At 46.6% G+C, this 18,833-nt stretch overlaps 1 protein-coding gene across 22 annotated transcripts in view; it reads right to left on the bottom strand.

The window, feature by feature from the left end:
• The window catches only part of LOC140429166 (teneurin-3), a 3,593,949-nt gene that overhangs the window by 2,455,942 nt on the left and 1,119,174 nt on the right, over window positions 1-18,833 (bottom strand). The gene's annotated exons all lie outside the window — the stretch shown is intronic.

Here is an 18,833-nt window from a genome sequence, read left to right as displayed (position 1 = left end):
GGCTGCATTAGAGCAGGTATGGCAACTGCTCAGCCCAAGAGTGTAGTGAACTCAGCCCAACGCACCACACAAGCTTGCCAGCCTCCCATTGATTCTGTCTACACCTCCCGCTGCCTCAAGAAGGCAGATAACATTGTCAGAGACCCCTCACATCAGGCTTTGACCTCTTCCAGACACTTCCATCAGGCAGGAGATACAGAAGTCTAAAGACTCACACATCCAGACTGTAGCCACCTAAATTGGCCAACTCCCGATTGAAAATGTCGAACGGCAAAGGCTGATGGGAAAGTCAGCCAACATAGACAGAAACCAGCAGCCTCAGGTTTGCTGTGTATTTACCTCTGAAAAGGCCAGACAACATCGATACCAGCGACCATCAGCATAACATAGTAGCAGCCATCTGCATACTGATGAGCAATCCCCGGGAACAATAAGTAACATTTTGGACACACAAAGCAAAGCCAGACTCTTCGGCGCCAGCAGGAGCCAACACAAAGGAGGTGAACGAGCACCTCAAGACCACCCATCGATCGGGAAACCGTTCCAGTATTGGAGAAAATCGAACCAAGCGATTGGGACAAAGTCCAATCACTTGGGACCAGGTACAGGGTCCGCCCCGAAAGGCGGGAAGCCCCTGGGAACTATAAGAGTTAAGCCCCAAGTTCAAATCGCTCTCTCTTCACCTCTGCGTCCTGCCCGGGTCACCCAGCAACACTGACCAACATTGACCGTGACCGGTGCAGTGACCCCCGAACAACGCAAGTCTTAATTCAACACTAGCTACCGATCCGTACCAACCCCAACCCCCCACACAGCAGATAGTTCAAGCTCCAATTAACCCAGTCACCACCCACCGCACAGCCACATCGGACAATGAGGAATTTCTATACTCCACCCCCTTAACAGTGACCCAATTACGGGACGCGTGCGAGAAAATCACACCGTTCCTCCCCACCTCAGACCCCCACCATTTCTTTGCCACAGTAAAGCACCAGGCGACCATGTACAGCCTGGATGAGCGAGAGCATGTAAAGCTCAGTTTTAAGTTTAGACTCTTCAGTAGCAGCAGCCCTTCCCGACCCACAGAATGTAGGAGGAAGCACCCTTGCAGAAATGCATACCGCGATCCTGGATGCGATCGGGTATAACCGGGGTGACCCCGTAGATGGCCTCAACAAATGCAGGCAAAAGAAAGCCGAGCACCCCACAGCGTTTGCTGGACGCCTGTGGATCCACTTTGCAGCAGTCTTTGGAGACTTAGACCGCGCCCATTTGTCCCCAGACAACATGGTCAAATGGACCCGCACCCTTTTTTTCCATGCCACAGAAACAGGACAGAAAGCTTGCGTGAGTTATGATCCCTCAGAGGAGGTCCATAACGAAAAGTGGGTAGTGAAAAGATTGTCACGCGCTTGGGAGCAATCTATACAAAGCAAACCCGCAGTCAAGAATCCCGAGGAAAAGCAGGCCGACGCATATATACAGGCAGTAAAAAAGCACCAGAACCCCGCATGGGTGAATGAAGGAAAGAACAGCCCCCCACCCAAGTCACAGGAGTGTTACAACAGCCCATCGAATTTCTATGGGACACAGGAGGGTCCCGCACCACAATAAATACCTCCACCATGTTCCAAAAGGACACGTGGCCCACTACAGCCACTATCACCCTCAGCGGCTTTACAGGCCACTCACAGCAGGGACACATCACAGCCCCTGTACCCATTCAAATCGGTAAAATCACCACCAAGCACCCCGTAGTTTTAGTTGACCTGCCCCACACAGCAGAACACATTCTGGGAATCGATTTTATGAATTCCCACAACTTATCATTTGATCCAGTCAACCAGTGTGTCTGGAAAATGGCAAAGTCCGCAAGAGCCCCCGCAACGCTCAACATAGGAGAATAAGCAAACAAAATTAGCGCAGTAGGCGAATTTTGGTTCAACCCGACCACGCTTCGTACGGACAAGCAGGTTAGGGCAGTTCTGCAAAAGAACAGGGCAGCATTCGCGACCCACAAGCACGACTGTGGCCGGATGACTGGCTCCGTACAAATAACAGGACCTGACCCTAGACCCCCAAAACAGTCTGGATTTCCCCAGGGGCAAAGTGAGAAATCTCAAAGGTAATAGAAAGCTTATTAGAGCAGGGCGTACTTAGATCAGTAGCCTCCACGAATAATGCCCCGATTTGGCCTGTGAGAAAGCCCGATGGATCATGGCGACTGACCATCGATTACCGGGAACTCAACAAAATCACCCCCGCAGCAGCCCCCACAGTAGCAACGAGTCCTGAGACCATGCTCAAGCAGGGACTCAATTCCCGGTTCTTTACGGTTTTGGATGTCAGTAATGGATTCTGGTCCATTCCATTGGCAAAGGCGTGCCAGTACAAATTTGCCTTCACTTTCAAAAATCAGCAGTACATGTGGACATGCCTGCCACAAGGATTCCACAAGTCCCCCTCCATTTTCCACCGACAGCTGGCAAATGGTTTAGCCAAATTCTCTCGCCTCGAATGTCTGGTCCAGTACGTAGACGACCTACTACAGCAGACAGACACCAAGGAAGAGCACATTGAGCTTCTGTCCGAACTCCTGGAACTCTTACACTCAACCACAAAAAGGCCCAGATTTTGGAAGATAAGGCGTTATATTTGGGAACATTTATCACACGTGGTAAACGCGAGATCGAGCCTAAAAGGATTGACTCGATTGCTAAATTCCCCCTTCCCCAGAACGTTTCAGCCCTCCGGTCGTTTTTAGGACTGGTTGGCTACTGCCGAAACCACATTGACGGTTTCGCCAGCAAGGCAGCACCCCTCTCAGACCTCCTAAAGAAAGGAGCCCCCTGGGAATGGCTTCCGCAGCATACGGATGCTGTGGATGCGTTGGAGCAACCACTCATAGCAGCCCCCGCACTACAAGTTCCAGACCCGCCCTTACGCTATAGAGGTAGCAACCACAGATCGCACCCTTTCGGCTGTGCTCCTCCAGGAACGGCACGAACAGTTAAGGCCTGTTAAGGCCAGAACTTTAGATGCTGTGGAGCAGGGATTTTCAGCCTGTGAGAGGCACCTGCTCGCAGTGTTTTGGGCAGTCCAGTATTTTTCGTATATTACCGGATTGAACCCCATCACAATTCTCACCGACCACACCCCCACCCAACCTTTACTGGACGGACGACTCAAGGACGGTACAGTAAGCTAGATTAGAGCAGCTAGATGGACCCTTCTCTTGCAGGGATGGGACATCACTGTTAAACGGACAAAGACGCACACCTTTTTAGCCGACAACCTACATTACCCCGGAAACCCCCATGAATGTGAAATTATCTCTCCACCCCACAACACAGGCCCCTTTATTGCGAAAACACCCCCCAAAAAGATAAGTAGTTCAACCCAGAGCCCCCAGCACGCAGACACGTGTAACAGAAAACCCCTCCCCTAAGCCCCATTACTCTGTCACATTTTAGAGAGAGCACAGAACAGGACTTTTGGGATAGTCAAAGTTCGAAGTCACCATCGTTCCTCCCCCCCCTGGAAATGTAAAAGCCGACGCACTGGCTAAAGCAGGTTCCAGGCATGAATATTTTTGGACACCCCCCGAAAGCGCACCAGTGAATGCAGTTCAGGTCTCGCAGACAAGGATTGAGGATCTAGTGGAGGCCCAGAAGCAGGACAAAGTCTCAGGGAGATTTTAAAAGGAAACTATCCAGCACCCTATGAGAGATTTTAAAATGCTCTGACCACACATGACCGTGGGGTGTTAAAAGACACCCTTTATGTGGTTCCTGAACAGGACAGGAATCTACTGATTTGTTTATTCCATGACGGTCATGGACATCAGGGAATCGATCCCACTACAGCCCACCTCAAGCAGCTTTGTTGGTGGCCGAATTTAAAGGACGATGTAAATCACTACATCGAGAATTGTCTTATCTGCGCCCAGAATAATCCGGACAGATATGCCAAAAAGGCTGAGCTTAGCCACACCCGACCCGTTAATGGCCCCTGGACTGACCTCCAGATTGATTTTATAGGACCGTTGCCCCCTTGCAGGAATGGTTATAAATATGTACTCGTGGTGATAGACACGTTTACGAAATGGGTGGAAGCATTCCCATCCAGAACAAACACGGCAAAGACCACAGCCAAGATTTTGACCCACCACATCTTTACAAGATGGGGACTCCCCCGCAGCATTGAATCCGACCAAGGCTCCCATTTTACAGGACGCGTCATGAAGAACGTCCTCACGATATTTGGCATCACCCAAAAATTCCACATAGCATACCACCCACAGTCGAGTGGTATCGTGGAGCGCATGAATCGGAACCTAAAATCCACCCTCAGAATAATGGTCCAGCAAAACAACACCACTTGGGACTCAGTCCTCCCTTTTTCGCTGATGTTTTTGCGTAATACAGTTTCAACTTCCACAGGTTACACCCCACACACCCTCATGACCGAACGCCCCATGAAAGGCACAGAATTTTTATTAGGTTTAGACTTGACCAGCCCAGAGGTGACGGCCCTCACACACGAGAAAGCAGTAGAGCAATTAGTGGAAAATGTTAAAATGGCTCAGCTAGCAGACGCAGTGAAATTGGCACCAGAAAGAAACAGAGCAAGGCTTGTTTCGACAAGACAGTGCATGCGACTGAGTACAGTGTAGGACAGCAAGTCATGCTCTACGTATACAACCCCAGCACATTCCTGTCACCGAAGTCCTTGGGTCCGTACTCCATTGCGGACAAAGTAAGCCCTTCCGTATACAAGATAAAGTATCCCAACGGAAAGACTGCGTGGTTCCATATCAACCAGCTGAAGGCATATGGAACACAGTCTAACCACTCACACCACATCATGCTCGACGCAGCACACCACCCCCCCGCCCACAGCCAACATAACCCTACCATCCCCCAACACGCCCAGCCCAGCCACGGACTCGACCTCGACTCCACCCCCAAAATATACACTCCGCCCCGGAACGCCCACCAACTGCAGCAGCAGAGACAGCGACTGTGACTCGGACGATAGCCACAGCACGCCTCCCTACTATCCCCATGCAACAGGACCCACACCCAGCGAGTCTGACTACGATCCGAGTGATCCCTTCATGATCATTTTCCTAAACAGACCCCAACACCGACCCCCGACCTACCATGACGACCCCGATTCCGTCCCCACACAACTAGAAACCACCTATTGGCACCGAGACAACTCATACAGACTCGTCCGAAACGACGAGAGCGACCCCAAATCATACCATTCAGCATTATCGACCTTAATACATTCAAGAGTTTGGCATCCGGGAGAAGATGACGACCTTGAGTCTGACTCCCAGAATGAGAACCCATTTGCGACCCTGTTCGCAACCGATAACTGAGGTGTTCAGATGATGTTTTAAAAGGAACCGCTTGGGAGAAAACGGTGTCCTTTCTGATGGAACCTGCAGCATGTTTTACGTTGTTTGTAAGTTTGTTAAATGTTGTTTGTCAGACCACAAATTTTGTTTTCACGGCCCCACGCCTTTTCAGCAGAAACCTCTGAGAACTTGCCCACAGAGACTTGCTATTGGCCAGACGCTAGTTCAGAGGAACTAGTTTGTCTGCAGAGACTTGTTGAGGTCCCAGACGCCAGTTCAGCGGAACTCGTCTGTCGGCAGACGCCCGTTCATAACTGCCCTTCTGGTTCGAGGGAAGAACCACTCCGGCAGCCCCCCACGATGACTACATTTCTTGCCCATTCTTGTCGGTTGCTCAGGCAGTGGAGAAACGGCTTGGGAACACCCCCCTCTGGTCAACTACACTCGGGTAGGGGGAGACACAGCATTGGTAGCCGTCCTACCCGGGGACTCCAGCCAACTCTTACCCGTCGCGGCCCATACGCACCTCATTTTGGAAATTTTAGTTCAAAAAGTTTTTTTTATTTCAGGTAACCCTTAGGTTGCCAACACATGCTCTTTACATCCTGAAACATTTGGATGGTAGATCGCACAGTCTGCGAGACGGCTCGCACTGGTTCATTATTTGAAAGTGTGTCTTGTCCTAAAATTCGATTTTTGGAAAACAAAATAAATGAGGGAGTCACACATAGTGACCAATTATAAAGGGAGTAATTGGCACTAAAGGACAGACAGACTATCGTACGAGATGTTAAACCAAGATAGTTACAGACACTATGCTTGTTTCCACAGAACTCCAGAAGCTCCAGGACCGGAGAAGAGAAGAGAAGCGAAGAGAAGAGGAGAGAAGTGAAAGACGAACAGCCATGAGGACTCCCTTCGGATGGTTCATCGTAATAATGGACATTTGGTTGCGTGTGAACGCGAACCCCATGACCTCAAGCCCCCAGACGTTAATGTTTCACTTCCCCACAGTACCCAGAGCCCAGTCACCAGCAACACCGCACCATCTTGGTGTGCCAGGTTTATAACCTGGTACTCCCTGTCCTACGTAATAGAATCCTTGCTGGTATTGGCGATACTCTGCTGCATCGTGCAGAATATGCGTCTAAGAAAATGGAGAAGGAGAGCCTACCATGCTCGCACCCCAGTATATAGGATCAGATCCCCTATTTTCGGATACGACCAGACCCCCAACCCCCGCGATCTATAATAAAGAGCATTAATTTGCGGTTTTATTGTAAATAAAGAAATGTTCATGAGCAATTGTACGATCCTGAGCTTGACTGCCAAGCCAGGAAAAATGTGTATAAATTGCTATGATTTTGTTTGTATGGTTGAGGAAGTTAGAGTGATGAAATGTTTAAGTGAGTGTAGTGTATTAAGAATAGTTAGAGGTTCCCACTTTTTTTTGTTTTGTAATGCATGTCCCTGTTTGACATAGCGCCCCATAGAATTGTCAGTTAAAATGTTTTAGCATAGTTATGGTCAGTGTAGAGGCCATGAAAGGAGTGCTCCCCAGGTCAGGGAATAGAAAGCAACGTAGTTATGTGATCCTTCACGCTTCACATTGGGATCACAAGGAGGGCGTGTAGCCACCTAAATTGACCAACTCCCGATTGAAAATGGCGAACGGCAAAGGCTGATGGGAAAGTCAGCCAACATAGACAGAAACCAGCAGCTGCAGGTTTGCTGTGTATTTACCTCTGAAAAGGCCAGAAAACATCGATACCAGTGACCATCAGCATAACAAAGTAACAGCCATCTGCATACTGATGAGCAATCCCCGGGAACAATAAGTAACATTTTGGGCACACAAAGCAAAGCCAGACTCCTCGGCGCCAGCAGGAGCCAACACAAAGAAGGTGGACGAGCACCTCAAGGCCACCCATCGATCAGGGAACCACTCCAGTATTGGAGAAATTCGAACCAAGCGATTGGGACAAAGTCCAATCACTTGGGACCAGGTACAGGGTCCGCCCTGAAAGGCGGGAAGCCCCTGGGAACTATAAGAGTTAAGCCCCAAGTTCAAATCACTCTCTCTTCACCTCTGCATCCTGCCCGGGTCACCCAGCAACACCGACCAACATTGACCGTGACCGGTGCAGTGACCCCCGAACAACGTAAGTCTTAAATCAACGCTCGCTATGAGATAGGCGCTCTTAGCTACCAATCCATACCAACTTTGAATCCCGCAGACTCAGAACCCGAACGAAAAGCCATTTGTTCCCCTGACCTGGTGGGCCAGTCCAAAGTTAAGTATAGGCCTGTTAGTTGTAGAAGTAGCTTAAACGTAGAACTTGTGCATGAGTAGCGATTACTGTATGATAAATGTGCTTTGATTTGAATCTTATTAATCGGTGTACCGGGTTATTGATCATTACTCGGACTTGAACCTCGTGGCGGTATCATAAGGATACCTGGCGACTCAAGAGCAAAGGTAATAAAACAGAGCAATGGAACCAAGGAGAAAGTTAGCAACAAGACATAGGAACAGCTTCTTCCCTACAGCTACTAGACTCCTCAACGACTCTCCCTCAGACTGATCTGTTCCACGTGGTGGACCTGCGGTGGACAAAAGGGGTAACACCTGAAGGGAGTTGCCCCCAAAGTCCATCTGAAGGCCACCCTTCCCCACTTAATACAGGACCTGCCGACCCCACTCCGACCTGAGCCCCCTCCCACCCCCACCGCTGCCCACCGGCCCCTGCCAGATAAATAAAGGGCCCCCTCCAGAGACCCCCCCCGCATAAAAAACTCCCTCCAGAGACCTCCTTAATAGAGATCTTTCTAGATACCCCATAAATAAAGAGACCTCCCAGAGACCCACTAAATAAAGGGACCACCCTCAGAGACGCCCTACATAAAGAGGCTCTGCCAGAGATCCCCTGAATAAAGTGACTTTGCGCAGACTCCCCGAAAAGGAACGACTGCTGGGCAGTCCCCCAGAAAAGAGGCCCCTGTATGGAAGCTGGAGAGCAGTCCAGACAGAGACAGTGAAAACAATTACTGTGATCACACTCACATGGGCATGCACCTGCTGAGCTGTGATTGACAGCTTTCACACACATACACACACACACACACACACACACACACACACACACAGAGCTATCGGCCTTGCTTCATTCATCTTCCTTCATGATTGAGCAACTCTGAAGAGTTCTCACCACAATATTTATAAACATCAATCACTTCCAAGAGAGTTAAGTGTATTCCAAACATCCCCTTCAGGCTTGAGTTCCCCCTCACCCTGTAATCCCAGAAGCCCACAAACAAACATGACATAGCGTGCTTTTCAGGATTCCCTGAATCCCCTGTCTACCTTTGGGTAAATACCAGCAGCAGCAGGCTGAGGCTCTTAAATGGGGATTCACATTTCTTGGTATGGCCCTTACCCACTATAGGTTTAATTGTGATATCCGTGAGAAGGTGGAAGCTTCCACATGCAACCCTCCTGCCTGATTAAATGAACACCCTGTCACAAAACATGCCATAGGGGAGGTTCCAAATTCTGCACCTGGATGATTGAAATTGCTGTAATGTAAGCATTGTTTGATTGACAGTTTTATGGTAATAACATTATCTTTCTTTTAAGTGCTTTTTCAATGCCTGTTTGTTTATTTGGATATGATTATGAGGTAATAAGAGGGCTAAAGTTTCAATGGGAGTATGAAGATCACTGCTTGATTGACAGATGTATGAGTTGCTGAGAGAATTGCATTTTTTTGAATTGTTTTTTGGCTTGATCTTTATTTATTTTGCTTATTTTATAAGCATCTTGTCGTATTCATTCATGGGGTGCAGGTATTGCTGGCTAGGCCAGCATTTATTACTCAACTCTAACTGCCCTTAAGAAGTTAGTGGTGAGCTTCCTTCTTGATCCCTGCAGTCCATGTGGGTAGAGTACATCCACAGTGCGACTAACAGAGGAGTTCCAGGATTTTGATCCAGCAACAATGAGTGAACAGTGATATACATCCAATGCAGCATGCTGAATGGCTTGGAGCGTAACTTCCAGTTGGTGGCATTCCCATGCATCTGCTGTCCTTGTCCTTCTAGATGGTTGCGGTTATGGGGTTGGAAGGTTCTAAGGAATCGTGGTATGTTCTTGCAGTTCATCTTATAGATGGCACTCAATCCTGCCATTCTACATCCATAGTCGAGGGAGGGAAAATTTCTGGATGGAGCATGAATCAAATGGGCTGCTTTGTCGGGGATGGTGCCAAAGCTTCTTGAGTGTTGTTGGAACTGCTCTTGTCTAGGCAAGAGGATTGTGGCCAGGCTTTGGGAAGTGAGGAGCTGAGTTACCAGTGATAGGATTCCTAGCATTTGACCTGCTATTATAGTCACAGTATGTATATGGCTCGTCCAGTCTGTTTCTGATCAATGGTAACCCACAGGATGTTGATAGTGGTGATGGTAATGTCATTGAATGTCAAGGAAGATGGTTAGGTTCCTGCTTGTTGGTGGAGATCCAAATTGTGTGGAATTTGTGTGGAGAGAATGTTACTTGCCACTTGTCAGCTCAAGTCTGGATATAGTCCAGGTCTTGATCCATTTGGACATCTGAGGAGTCTCAGGTGGTGCTGAACATTGTGCACCAATCAGCAAACATCCCTACTTCTGACCTTATGATGGAAAGAATGTCATTGATAAAATAGCTGAAGATGGCAGGCCGAGAACACTTGCCTGAGATTCTCTGAACTTTAAAGCAACCAGAAGGTGGAAGCAAAGTGTCCAGATCATACATTAAAGTCCCAATTATGTTGAATGCAAAAGAGTCTTTAATCTGATGGATAAAGTACTCAAATACATGTGAACACTTACAAAATGATGTTCAATGTATTGGTTACTTATGTTAGAATCCTTCCTTTTGATTTCTCTTTGTTTCCATTTATTTTATTTTATTTTATTATTTTCGTCCGTGGACCCAACATTGGAATGTGCCTTTAAGCAGTGGACTCAAGCCAAAGCAGCCTATTGGTCAGGTCAGTGTGTTCTAGGTTTTGTATTTTGAAGAGTAAAACATAGATTTGACAGCACCAAGTAACAAGTACGAACCAGCTTTGGAGGAAGTCTGTTCGATTGGCTGGCTGGCTGTGGGTTGGCCAGGAAAAATGCTATGCCTGACAACAGTGAGGGATTAGTTCCTGCGTAATGCTTCTGCGAGAGCTGGGCAGAAGTGATTAGACCTTGAAAGAAGAAGGAACTCTCTGTCTCTCGCTCCCTTGCTCTCTCTCGCTCGCTGCTGAAATAAAGAACTGCTTTATTGTTCCAAAACCAGTTTGTGCCTGGCAAATGTTTTACCATATATTTCAAATGATCTTGAATCTGCAGACAAAGTAACACAGCCTTGCCAGAGAAAACCATTTCAAGCCGAGAAGGAATAAGTATTGAAATGAAAGCTTGAACTCCTGAAGGACTTTATCTGGAAGCCAACAAAATTCATCCTTTCATTTTGTAATTATTTTCCTTCCTCTCCACTACCCTTTCCCTCCATGTTGTCTGTGTGTGTGTGTGTGTGTGTGTGTGTGCGTGTATATAAAATGGGGCCCGTTCCGGAAAAGGTGGGGGGGGGTAGAAAAGGGGTACTGGGTAGTCAGTTATATTTTTGTCAATTTAATTATAATACTGTCAAATAATTAAATAATATTTATGTTCAATTTACTGACCTGGAAATTGCCGTTTATTGGGCTCAGCCAAGATCCTCAGGTATTCTAAAATAACATCTAATTTCGCTTGTGTTGCGATTCCGGGTCGAGTGCGGCTGAAATTGACCCTGCACTAGCCCAGCAGGTCGTGACACTTACTATTTACGAACAAAGCCCTGTCGTCAATCATTACACTGAAATATACTTAAGTTATCATCCGCCACCTGAATATGGCATGAGTTTGACAACATCTTTTAAACCTGAATATCTAAAAGGCTCCCGACTCCAGACTACGCATCATCCATGGTTAACAACTCCTCTGTGGGACCATAAATCATATCTCCTGAAAAAGGCTGCCATCAAAATTGCAGGGGGTCTGAAATGTTTTCGAGTAGCGTAGATTAAACTGCCTAAACCCGCACCCCTTTACAAATTGCAAGATTCTGTTGATCATGAGGCCCTTCAAATTTGCTTAATTTAGACACAATGTCACTCGTGGGCACATTTCACAAGTACATTCATATCAAAATATACTTAATGTACTGAGAAACTCTACTGTTCATCAATGAAACTATCAAAATGGTCTAATATAATTTTCAAGCCATTTTCCATGATTAATTTAAAAAGTAAAGTTGCATCTAGCACAGGTCTATTGCACGTCAAATTTCAAAACACGTATCATTCTTTACCCTGAAGCAATACCCAGGGAAAAGACAAAGAGGTTGAAATACTTTTAAGTGAACAATGATGAACACTCATCACTTTGAAATGCAAAACAGCTAGGTGACAGCCATGAATCACCAATTAGCAAGGAGTGGAAAAGCAATCAAATTGCTCAAAAGATTTTCTAAAAATGGTTTGACCATCATCTTGATCATATGTAAAATTAAATAATTCACAGCAAAATGATTAAACTTATCCACACATTTTCTCCATTGCATTGCCAGGAGCTGAAACAATGCCTTTGTCCGAGCACATAAAGCTTCAACATTCCCTTAAGATTTAGTTACTCAGACTTTCCTATAGGTTAATCCCCTTCAATTCTTAAATTGAGTATCTATTTCTAGTTGCTTTGAATTTTTGATCACTAACGTCTGTTCTCTTGTTGCTGTTAATTTTAGAGATTGCTCCTCGAAAATCAACTTCTATCTGTTAGCTTTGATAAAGAGACATCCAGACACTGAACGTCAGCTCCATTCTCTCTCCACAGATGCTGTCAGACCTATTGAAATTTTCCTGACGTTTTTGTTACAAATTCCAGAATCCGCAGTCATTTGCTCTTATCTATATGTTTGTAATGTGTAACGTGGAGCCAATGTGAATTTATCACCAAGCGCAATGGTTGATTTTAGATTGATTTTTACTTTCCTCTTCAGGGCAAAGGTTTGGTAATTTAGATATGGACTTCACCATTATTAGATATTTTAAGTTCTTATATATATAATGGGGACGATTCTCCAAAATGGAGACGAAGTGTTCGCACCGTCATGAACACCATCGCGTTCCACGACGGCGCGTAACTTCGTACCTTGCATGGGGACGACCAATTCTGTCCCCCACCGGGAGCCAGCATGGCGCTGGAGCGGTTCACGCTGCTCCAGCCTCCCTTTCCGTAGCCAAATGGGCGCCCCGCCAACCTGCGCATGAGCGGGGGACTTCTTCAGCCCGTCGGCCCCGACTCAACATGGCATCGGGGTTCAGAGGCCAGCCGCACAACAAAGTAGGCCCGGGGGGGGGGGGGGGGGGGGGGGGGGGGGGGGAGAGAGAGACAGAGGGCGGCCCGCCGATTGGTGGGCCCCGATCGCGGGCCAGACCCCATTGGAGGCCCCCCCCCGGTGAAGGAGCGCTTTTCCCCGCTCCACAGGCCACCCCCTGACCCTTCGCACAGAGTTCCCGCCGACCAGGGGTGAATGGCGCCGGTGGGACTCTGTCGTATCCACGCGGCCGCTCGGCCCATCCGGGCCGGTGAATCGGCCGCCCCGCCGATTCCAGCGGCCGGCGCCGGGTCAAACGCGGCGGCGCAAATAGCGCTGATTCTCCACAACTCGGAGAATCGCGCTCCGGCGTCGGGGCGCGGTTGCGGCGATTCTCCGGCCTGGCGCGGGGCTCGGAGAATCGCGTCCCACAGCTTTGCATCATCAACCGTGTGGTTTCCAAGATACGTTGCAATTTATTAACAGCTACATGTTTGGTAACTGCAAAAGGTACATTGATCTTTTGAACAAAAATGTATAGGTTTCTTATAATTCTCAGGCTAGGTGCCGAAAAAGGAGCAGCTGTGATTACAGCACAAGGAGTTTATGATTTGTAGACAGCCATAATGCGATGAAGTACGCAATGTCATTACAAAAGTGCACATCCTCTGAGTTACCTTAAGGAGGGCCTTGTGAGATTATTTTGATGGTACAAAGAATATATTGGATTTTTTATGCTCTGTTGATTTCTGACACTGGTTGCTGAACCTTGGCCCCTCAAACAGATAATCAGCGAGCCCAAACGATGTTATCCAAGCGTGCAATCTCTCAGTTGATGAAGGGATCTTAAGATATGTTTAGAGATTGTTTCAGATTGTTCTCACCATGCAGAGAATGTGTGGAGATCCTTGATTGACATGGAGAAATAAAGGGGAGAAAAATATTGGGTTGCAACCAAAAAAAGCCCAGGACAAATGCAGGTTAATTCGTGTCCACATGCTTTTGCACTTAATAATGTTTTCAAATATCGGATTCATAAAGGAGTTACTCTCCAGTGTTAGCAAACTTCATTTTAGAGCAATATATAAAAGAGCATCACAAAAGGTAACTTTGTTGGTGTATTTTGATTTGAAGCACATTGAGTCTTTACTGTCATTTTTGTCTAATCTTTATTTGTATCTTTGTTGCTTTATGATCACACCATGTACTCAAGAAAACCCACAAAACATCACAATACCCACTGAGAAATCCATATATGTTTGACAGGGTGAGAAATCTGATATTCATATGCACAAAATCTATTGCTACATATCCTCATATACCATGGTCAGATCAATTGTTTCCTATCCAGTTAGCATGATGAGTCGCTACTTATCTCCAGACTCGAAACGTTCGCTCACTTCTCTCTCCGCTGATGCTGTCAGACCTGCGGAGATTGTCTAGTATTTTCTGTTTTTGATTCAGATTGCAGTATCCACGGTAATTTGCTTTTCTCTACTTATCTCTATCCTACTTATCATTATTACATTTAAAATATCTTGGTAATTGGCCCATGAATGTATTTCCAATTTGCGTCAACTGGATCCATGCAGTGTAGATAGGGATTCTGCTTTCCTGAAGATGGTATTACTTTGGCATCAGCATTCAGTAAGCCTTGGTCCAGATTACTCTCTGAAGCAAACTGTGCATCTAAAAACTGCAATCTGGATCGGCCACGTTGCTGGTTCTGCAGTTAGTTTAACAGCTGCAATTAGCTTCATACATTAGCAAAATACATTAGGTGGGGTTGCTGGGTTACGGGGATGGGGTGGAGGCGTGGGCAGGGTGTTCTTTCCAAGGGCCGGTGCAGACTCAAAGAGCCGAATGGCCGCCGTCTGCACTGTAAATTCTATGATTCTATGAAAACCCTACTTTTAACATTTTAAGCCATGTTTATATGCTCCATTGTGAACACTGGTGACTGTGGAAGATAGAGTTTGAATAAGGAAGGAGAAAAAGGCCAAGACCAATTTTACATTGAGGTATAAAAGAGGGGTGGAAAGGGTAACTGCAAGAATACATCCTGGCTTAACACGATTGGGGATAGCGAAACTGTCTTGAGAGGACTCCTGATCTTTCTGGCCTTTGTGCAGTTGACGAAGTATGGCAAGGAATTTCAAGGAGCACCCCAATTGAGATCTTTCAAAGTTCGGTTGCTGACTGTATCGAACAATTTGGTGAGATCTATAAAAGTAGTGTACAGGCTCATGTTTTGTTTCCTACATTTCTCCTGAATCTTTCTCACCGCAAAATTCAGGCCTGTGGTTCCCAAGTTGGGCCTGAATCTGCACCGACTTTCAGCGAGGCTTTCTTCAGTGATTTCCAGAACAAGTCTATTCAGAAGCATTCTGGTCAAGGATTTACCTGCAATGGAGAATAAAGTGATACTTCTGAAGTTTGAACAGTCAGATTTCTCACCCCTGCTTTTGTAGAGGGAGACAATCACTGCGTCTCAAAGTTCCGGAGACACTGACCCTTTCTTTCCAGCATTAGATAGACAGTTCTGTGGGCTTGTCAAGGTTCACATCTCCTCTATGTTAATAGACGTCACCTAGAATTTCTCTAATGTGGGGACTTCTGTCAGTAGGATGCTTCAAGAATCAAAGGCAGGCTTGACAGAGAGCATATACATTCATTTCCAAACAGACTTCAATCTTCGACAGCTACTGGCACATGCTTGAACCACAGAAGAGTTTTTCATGGAGCTCCTATTTGCTGATTATTGCAACCTTATGGTACATTAGTAGGAGGCGTTGAACACAGTTTCTGTGAAGCAGCAAATGCTATGATGAAACTGAAGGAAGTACAAGTGCTGTGCCAACCATGACCACGATAAAATTACAATCTGTACTGCAAATCAGTACTGACAGCAGCAACATCAATGCAGTAGAACAGTTTACCTAGATTGGTAGCTTTATCCCAAATGATGCCACTGTCATCAAGGATATAGTCAACTGGTCTGAGGCCAATATCTCCTTTCGCCATTTCTCAAACCATTCACTACCCATTCTCCACCAAATCTCATGCAGAGTGACTGACTTCACCACCACCTTGTCAGAATCATTGGTTCAGTACATAAAAGAAAGGTGACTGCTGAAGAACTTTCATCAATGCTGTTTTTGATCCATCATGAACATTCGTTGGACAGACTACATCACAAACAATGGAGACTTCAAATCACCCAACCTAGCCAGCCTTGAATGCATTATTTCACAATGCAAAATTGCAATAAGCACGGGACATGTCATTTTCATAGAATTTACAGTGCAGAAGGAGGCCATTCGGCCCATCGAGTCTGCACCAGCTCTTGGAAAGAGCACCCTACCCAAGGTCAACACTTCCACCCTATCCCCATAACCCAGTAACCCCACCCAACACTAAGGGCAATTTTGGACATTAAGGGCAATTTATCATGGCCAATCCACCTAACCTGCACATCTTTGGACTGTGGGAGGAAACCGGAGCACCCGGAGGAAACCCACGCACACACGGGGAGGATGTGCAGACTCCGCACAGACAGTGACCCAAGCCGGTATCGAAACTGGGACCCTGGAGCTGTGAAGCAATTGTGCTATCCACAATGCTACCGTGCTGCCCTTAACATGCATGGAAGATTCTTGAATGCCAAAAGTGGAGCTTTTAGTTGAGCTATACTCTCGCAAATGAAACTGTGGTGCACCTTACAAACGCTTCACAGACCCACTGAAAAGACAGCAAACTCTGGGTGACACTGACCAATGGTTGTAAGGGAGCAGGAGGTAGCTGACAGAGTCAGTTGATGCAAAATACCAGGAAAGCAAGCCACAAGTTTGAAACAAACAGACACGAGGCTGCTGAAGAAAGGCACATGTTACGGAAAAAGCACTCCGGTTTCCTTCCTCCGTCTTGAAAGATGTGCTTGTTAGGTGAATTGGACATTCTGAATTCTCCCTCTGTGTACCCGAACAGGTGCTGGAATATAGCGACGAGGGGCTTTTCACAGCAACTTCATTGCATTGTTAATGTAACCCTACTTGTGACAATAATAAAAATTATTATTATTCCCAAGTCAGGGGTTCCTGTGCTCCAACTACTCAAGAGGCTGCTGATCAAGAACTGGCCCCTTCAGTCACTAAAGATCATGCCAACGACCTCAATGAGGAGTCTTCCCAGGATCATCACCTACGAAGAGACTCCCATCATCAAGAGGAGGACATTGGGAGAAGAAGAAAGCATGAAACTGAGAGAAACATTGAGAGAAACAATTGAAGGTAATCACCGATAAAAAGGCAGAAGCTATTGACAAGGAAAGCGAGAACCTGGGAGATACACAACCGAAAAACCACATGCAATATGAGTACAGAGGCCGGAATTCTCCAGCCATTAGCTGGCCGCCGATTGTCTGGCCTGCCAGTAACGCACTCCCGTCTGCAGGTTTTCCAGGGAAATCCCATTGACAGCAGCAGTAGCAGAGAATTGTGCTGCCAGCGAACAGCGCACCGCCTCCCGCCACCAAGAAACACCCATATTGCGGCACGGTAGCGCAGTGTGTAGCACTGTTGTTTCACAGCACCACGGTCCCAGGTTTGATTCCCAGCTTGGGTCACTGTCTGTACGGAGTCTGCCCGTTCTCCCCGTGTCTGCATTGGTTTTCCACGGGTGCCCCGGTTTCCCCCCACAAGTCCCGAAAGAAGCGCTGTTAGGTCATTTGGACATTCTCCGTCTATGTACCCGAACAGGTGCCGGAATGTGGCGACTGGGTGCTTTTCACAGTAACTTCATTGCAGTGTTAATATCAGCCTACTTGTGACAATAAAGATTATTATTATATTGTTTATATTATGGGAAAACATAAACCAATCTAGAATTTCTGCTTGGTGTTGTAGCCTCTGTTTCTGAAGAAGTACAAATGTTGTTGGGAGTAGAGTGTTTTGTGTGTGACCATTCATGTGTATGCCCTTGTTGAGAAATACCACCATCTGCATGCCAAAAAAAGTGCTACATCAACAGTAAATGTTTTCATCCATGAAAACGTGAATCTACTGAAGAAAGAGTACATTGCTAAATTTCTATTTGCCTGAATTGGAAGTGTTAGGTTTTCCAATAAAAACAAACAAAATGAATATGACCACAGTTCAAACCTTCAGCCCATTTATAAAATTATATTTCAGTTCCCCCCCTTTCTTTCTTTCTTCCCTTCCTTTCAGAAGGTTGTGGAAATTATGTTGGCACTTCTCATGCGTAAACATTGTTTTTCTGGATGAGGATGGATCTATGAAAAAATATTTTTGGGGAGTACTGTGTTATTCGGTAAAGAGGGTTTTGTGTCTGGATGTGACAGTGTTTATGTAGATTATTTATTTAAGCTGGGGGAAGATTAATGGGGTTTGGGCAGCACGGTAGCATAGTGGTTAGCACAATTGCTTCAGAGCTCCAGGGTCCCAGTTTCGATTCCCGGCTTGGGTCACTGTCTGTGCGGAGTTTGCACGTTCTCCTCGTGTATGCGTGGGTTTCCTCCGGGTGCTCCAGTTTCCTCCCACAGCCCAAAGATGTGCAGGTTAGGTGGATTGGCCCTGCTAAATTGCCCTGAGAGTCAAAAAATTGCCCTTAGTCTTGGGTGGGGTTACTGGGTTATGGGGATAGGGTGGAGGTATGGGCTTGGGTAGGGTGCTCTTTCCAAGAGCCGGTGCAGACTCGAAGTGCCGAATGGCCTCCTTCTGCACTGTAAAGTCTATGAAATTTATGACAGCTTGTCTGGGGGAAATAAGAGGTGAAAAGGAGGAGAGATGCTCAATACATGCATTTGTAATGAAGCTGTGGTCAAATAATGTCACAAGTAAATAAGTCAAGACTAGAAATTTGCATTAGGGGATAGCAAGGAGCTTAATTTTAGCTGTTAAATTTCAAAAGGGAGCGAGAGGTGTAGATGGAGTCAATGGATGGGAGGCAGGTTTGTGTGATGGACTGAGCTGAATTCACGACTCTCTGAAGTTTATTGTGATCTTGGGCCGGGCAGTTGCCATACCAGGCTGTGATGCCGCCAGATAGGATGCTTTCTGT

This window comes from Scyliorhinus torazame, chromosome 9 (assembly GCF_047496885.1).
Source record: "Scyliorhinus torazame isolate Kashiwa2021f chromosome 9, sScyTor2.1, whole genome shotgun sequence".
In the NCBI taxonomy this organism is placed as follows: Eukaryota; Metazoa; Chordata; class Chondrichthyes; order Carcharhiniformes; family Scyliorhinidae; genus Scyliorhinus; species Scyliorhinus torazame.
Note: the sequence above shows the minus strand (reverse complement) of the source record. Positions and strands in the feature narration are given on the sequence as shown.